The sequence below is a fragment of the Triplophysa rosa genome, linkage group LG19 (assembly GCF_024868665.1).
Source record: "Triplophysa rosa linkage group LG19, Trosa_1v2, whole genome shotgun sequence".
Lineage (NCBI taxonomy): Eukaryota > Metazoa > Chordata > Actinopteri > Cypriniformes > Nemacheilidae > Triplophysa > Triplophysa rosa.
In genome coordinates this window covers 2,872,434-2,878,853 of record NC_079908.1, presented here as the reverse complement: position 1 = coordinate 2,878,853, position 6,420 = coordinate 2,872,434, and positions in this window count along the sequence as shown.

The window sequence follows — 6,420 nt, the reverse complement described above, 5'->3', positions numbered from 1 at the left end:
GTGCATTACAGTTAAAACAATGAACATGGGCAGTATAAAACCCCTGCTTCATCCGTGCTGTAAATGCCCTGGTGTCACATCCGTGAAAGCACAATAAATGTCATTGTTTCTTTTCTTAATAAACTTTTTGTCTAATGCACTGCAGTAGCCAAGTGACTTGTGTCATGACTTGCGAAGCCTACAAACAGCATTATTTTATATAACTCATTGCTCCATTACTTATTTTGACAACCAAAGCACACCCACACATCAGCTCTGAGAGCTCCAAGCGTTCTTATATTTTTCGCCATGCTCGCTTCCACTTACTTTTGGCCATATTTATGACATGATTTTTAAAAAATTATCGATAGTAGAGGTATCACTATCGATACACTATTGGAAAAAAAAATATTGCGATAATTACATGTATAGATATTTTTGCACAGCCCTATAAAAAATGGTTGAAACCTTTTTTACAATTTACAAAATAAATCAAATCTATTTACTGTATTTAAAACTATTTAAAACTATTTTTTAGATTTGTAAAAAATCCTAAATACAGCCAAGATCAACATTGATATTCTGAACACTATGTTCAGCTTGACAAATATTGGTATGGCAGTATGGAATATGTCATTGCCCTGGGGACAAAAACTATTTCAGACAAATGGTTTTGTGTGCTGTATACATTCCTGTGGTGCTCGACTGTCATTCAGAGCTGCTCATTCACCTGCTTTGTTTGATAGTGACCCCAGGCCATTCACAATGCTCTGAATGGCCTCATCAGGAGGTCTCTGGTACACAGCTGTGCTTCATTTCTGTTTGTTCCACAAACAGAGAATATATTAAATGAGTTAAAGATGTGTTCGCTGAAATTATAAATGTCAATTTAACATTTATAAATAAGAAAGAAAAATATTGTATCCTTATATTGTGGGCTCACTGAATGACACAAACACACCCACACAATCTGTGCTGAAAAATCAGTTCTGAGTGCTGAGTTGTGCATGATGCATTACTGGGCAACTGCAATCCAGACACCTACATCGATCTGTCTCTTTCACATGAGCTCGATTACACGGTGTATGTTAATGAATCTCCATTAATTTGTAAGAACCAACCATAGACTCAACGACAGCATCTAATGACAGGCTGAAGGTATCTCACATGCCTATACTCACAGCAAAATGTTTCAAAGCGATTAACACCATTTAAAACCAATTTTTTTAACCATTGAAAATACTAAAACAGGCATATCTATAGATACCAAGTGTCAAAAAATTACCCCACCACGTCTCCTCATATCCTTGCTGGCTTTTTAAAATTCTTGACCTGGATGAAGGAATGTCGTTTTCAGATTTAGCTCAAGCTTGCCAAGACAATCAATAGAACATTTGTGCAAAGTGCTGCTTTCTCTTGACAAACCAAAATGTACCATGTCACTACAAAAAATGTGCCTTCAGGAAGTGAGGAAGGTGCACTGAGCAGAGGCAGTAAAGTGAACTGTTATCCAAAGGGCAAAACACACTTCTTGTGAATTTCGTTTCTCTCCTCAATTCTTGCATATTTCGTTTCTTTGAGGTCAAAATGAAACTCGAAAAGGCTGAGTGAGGGTACTCCTTTCGAACATTCCAAAGCCCTTTCAAACATGTGGGGAGGTTCCAGAGGTGGGACCAAGTCATTGCTTTGCAAGTCTCGAGTCAAGTCCGAGTCAAGACAGACAAGTCCCAAGTCAAGACAATCAAGTCCAAGTCGAGTCCAAGTCCTCAATTTTAAACTTCAAGTCTTTAACAAGTCATTAGTTCCCTTTCCCCAAATCAGACATTGCTTACAGATAATAGCTGTAGGGACACATCAACTATTTTAATCATCCTGATTTTGGGTCTGACCCCTATACCTGTAATATTACTGTATACTCAGTTTATATTATAATATACTGTAGAATTTAGGAATGTAGGTATAAATTAAGTTATACTATTCAAGACAAAAGAACAACAATTTTATATTCAAGGTTTCCAGTAGGAATACAAAAAAATGTTTTATCACAAACAGAATGTAATTTTCATTAAACGGTGCATTGTATAAATTTAATTATTTATTGTTATAAAGAAATTATTAACTTTCCAATAAAATTTAAGTATACAACATAAAACAAAATGTATAATGTTATTGAACAACATGAAGGTGAATAAATAATGTCATGATTTTTATTTTGGGATTAATTATATTGTTAAATAATGCATTGACTATGAAACTGCCATATTTTAACATATTTTTTTAAGAATATAGTTTAAACCCATAGAACTATAGTCTTATGAGTAATCAGGTAAAACATTTATTTTTTGCTGTTTGTTCATCTTCTGACAAAGCATGGTGTATTAGTCTCTAATTCAGAGATGATGTTTAATTTAATTTAATACTATTACGTTTCTACGCCCAATGTTCATTACACCATCCTACGTAAGGCTTGGTAGATATTGTGACGAGCATCCCGAGCACACATCAGCGTTGCCCTGGGAACAGACGAGGAGCACCTGGCGACACTCATCACAGGCTGATCGGTCACAGCTGACAGCGATCTGCCGACAGGCATATAAACCGCCAGCTCACCAGAAGAAGCTGAGAAACCTCTCCATGAGACCAGAACTAACTCTTTCTTTGTCTCACTACAGAGAACAGCCTGTGACCGGTCAGCCATGCCACGAGGGTCACACGGACAAGCACTCAAGATGTCGGTATATCGACACACACTATTACACCACCCCTTATCTGTGAATGAAAACCACCCTCAGGGCTTTTCATTTGAGCTCTCCTTGTCGTGTATTCTTCCACCTTGCTACACTGGTGGAGAATGCGGGCACTTTAGGGGAAGAATACCGACAAGTGCAGCTTTAACCGCTCGTTCTTTGTTGTTTTTTGTGGTTGTTGTTTTTTAGGCGGACACTCGCTTCCCCATGGAAGAGCTCCTCCAACGGCTGACGGAGGTCAGCATCCGCCAGCAACAAATCACCGAGCACCTCGCCTCCTGGCAGGGTCAGACCGAGATGGAACTCGAGGCCTTACGGACCGCTGCTGCTCGATGGGTTCCACTACCTGATCCACGGGTGCAAGTGACTCAACTATTGACAAATATAACGGCTCACGATGACGTGGAGTCCTTCCTCCAAATGTTTGAAACCACGGCGACCAGAGAGGGTTGTGAAGCAGAAGACTGGGCATGGTTGTTGGCACCCCTTCTCACAGGCGAGGCCCAGAAAGTCTACTTCTCTCTACCGACGGAGGTAGCAGATGTCTACACTGACCTAAAGAGAGAGATTCTGGCCAGTATGGGACTTTCTCCAATCTGTGTGGCCCAACTCTTCCACAACTGGGAATACTGGCCCCACCTCCCAGCCCTAGCCCATGCCACCGAACGAGCTCGTCTCGCACAACATTGGTTGTTGGAGGGAGAACCCACGGCTGCCAAGGTGGCGGAACGCGTCGTGGTCGACCGATTACTCCGAGCCCTCCCACGCTCATACCGTCAAGCAGTTGGTATGAGGAACCCCGCGACCATCACGGAGCTGGTTGAGGCAGTGGAACTGGCGGATGCTACTCACCATCGGGATACTGGGGAGCGAGCGCCGCCGCCGTTTCCCCGGAGGGTGGTCCAGGAGCAACGCATGCTGGAGGGTACCTTTCGACCAGTGAGCAGTCCGGCGGCTCCTACCCCACCGGATGAACCCATGCCCACAGAGGGCTCCACACCCCCTGTCCGGACATGGCTGACAGGTTGTATTGTGCACCACGATTTGCCGGCCGGGGCTCCTAAGGCAGAAGTGAAGGTGAACAAATGGCCGTTCACCACTCTACTGGACTCTGGCAGCACGGTCAGTCTGGTCCAGACCCACATCCTCTCTCCCCGGGGTGACTCGCGAGTGTTCCTCCCAATCACTTGTGTGCATGGAGAGACCAGACATGTTCCAGCCCGGAGGGTAACGATCTCCGCCGATCCCGGCACATGGCCAGTGGAGGTTGGAGTAGTGAAGGACCTGCCGGTCTCCGTCCTTCTAGGGAGAGACTGGCCTGGGTTTGAACGTCTGCTAACATCCACGATACAGCCTGCCAGCCAAAGATGGAGCCGCCGCCGCAAGACGCCCGGCAGAGGAGCTGGACATCGCTCTGCCCGGGTGGCCTCGGACAGCGGGAGAGATGGTGAGCCCCCTTTTCAGAATCGTAATATGTTTCTCGATGTCTTCCATCAGATCACAAGCGGGGGTTCGTTCGCCAGGGAACAGCACAAGGACGACCGGCTGAAGCACTGTTGGACACAAGTGAGAGCTGTCGACGGGAAAGAGACGCAACCGGGGCACCATCCTCTCCCGCACTTCATCGTCAAAAATGGCCTGCTCTACTGTGTTGCACAGTGGAGGGGGGAGGAGAAAGCTTTGCTGGTGGTACCCCAGACCAAGACAGAGACCATGTTGGATCTGGCCCACAACCATCCGTTGGCCGGCCATCTCGGAGTAGCCAACACCATCCAACGCATTCGGGATCGCTTCCATTGGCCTGGGCTGGACACCGAAGTCCGGCTATTTTGTCAGGCATGCCCCATGTGCCAGAAAACGTCTCGCAGAACTCCTCCTCCCAGCCCGCTGATTCCGCTGCCCATCATCGAGGTGCCTTTCGAGCGTATCGGGATGGACCTGGTGGGGCCGTTACCCAAGTCTGCCCGCGGCCACGAACACATCCTGGTGATCGTCGACTATGCCACCCGGTACCCCGAAGCCATCCCTCTACGGAAAGCCAAGGCCATTGCCCAGGAGCTCTTCATGCTTTCCAGCCAGGTTGGTATACCCACGGACATCCTGACCAACCAGGGGACCCCGTTTATGTCCCGACTAATGGCTGACCTCTGCCAGCTACTGAAGGTGAAGCAGTTGAGGACCTCCGTACTCCGCTACTACCTCCTCGGCCGTAAGTTCACCCTGGTAACGGACCACGCACCCCTACAGTGGATGGCAAGCGCCAAGGATACCAATGCCAGGGTGACTCGATGGTTTCTCGCGCTCCAGGACTTCCACTTCCTTCTGCAACATCGGGCTGGAGCTGCCAACTCCAACGCTGACGGACTATCTCGGATATGGTCAGCTCAGAAGAAGCCGAGAACCTCTCCATGAGACCAGAACTAACTCTTTCTTTGTCTCACTACTAGGGTTGGGAATCGTTTCAATTTTATCGATTCCGATTCTGATTCTGCTTATCGATTTCGATTCTTATCGATTCCCAGTTTCGATTCCACAGTTGAAGTAAAACATTTAGATATCAACCTGTATGGTCATTTAGCCTGCTTATTGACTTGTTTGCAAAATATATATATATATATATGTATGAGCACCGTTTTGTGTATATTTACACATAGAAACACACCTTTTCTGATTTATTACAATTTGTATTATCATAGTTGAACTACATCATGGTTAAACTGCAGTTACTATAATGCAACTATGGTTAATTTGTGATTCCTGTGCTTTAATGCAAATTCTATAGCTAAACTATGCTTACTATAGTAAAAAATATCGATAATTTTCATAAGGGCTTTTATTGAGATATCAGCAGATCATGCAACGCATGTACTTTTCTGAAAATATGCACACAGGAATTGATAAGAGGAATTCAAATTTTAATCTCAAGTATCCGATTCCTATTCCTTTCGATTCCGATCCGATTCCTAGCCTTTCGATTCCGATTCCAAATTGGAATTGATTTTCGATTCCCAACCCTACTCACTACAGAGAACAGCCTGTGACCAGTCAGCCACGTCACGAGGGTCACACGGACAAGCACTCACGCACCACACGGAGAGCAGCACGGAAGAGGGATATCGACACACACTATTACACCACCCTGTATCTGTGAATAAAAACCACCCTCCGGGGCTTTTCATTTGAGCTCTCCTTGTCGTGTATTCTTCCACCTTGCTACAATATACACGTGAAAAAGCGGTGTGTCCAATCAAGTTTGCTGTATGTTATGTGATGGATGCTGAATGACTTAAATCCGGCTCCAAGGTGGATGAATGGAACGCTTTTGTGTAATGAAGAGGTCTGTCAAGAGAGACTGAAGTGATGAGAGGTGAGACATGAGAAGTTTGTCGTGGGTGAATAACTTGCGATATGTAAGCAAAACGTGATTTTATTTCTGTTTAAAATTGAGTATATTTTTGTTATTGAACATTGAAGATAAAGTTAGCTCAAGATATGGGTTAACATTTATTTCACTTGGCGTTGTACCTAGGCGTTTTGGGACATTGCTGCCTTTACACGAGACAGCTCGCTACTTTCATTTTATGGATTGAAGTGCGTGTTTAAACTTAAAATTAAACACATTCGCTGCCGTTTGTTTTCTGCCATAGTTCAAATCTCCGTGGGACGTAGGAGACTGTAAAAAGTGTGTTTGAAA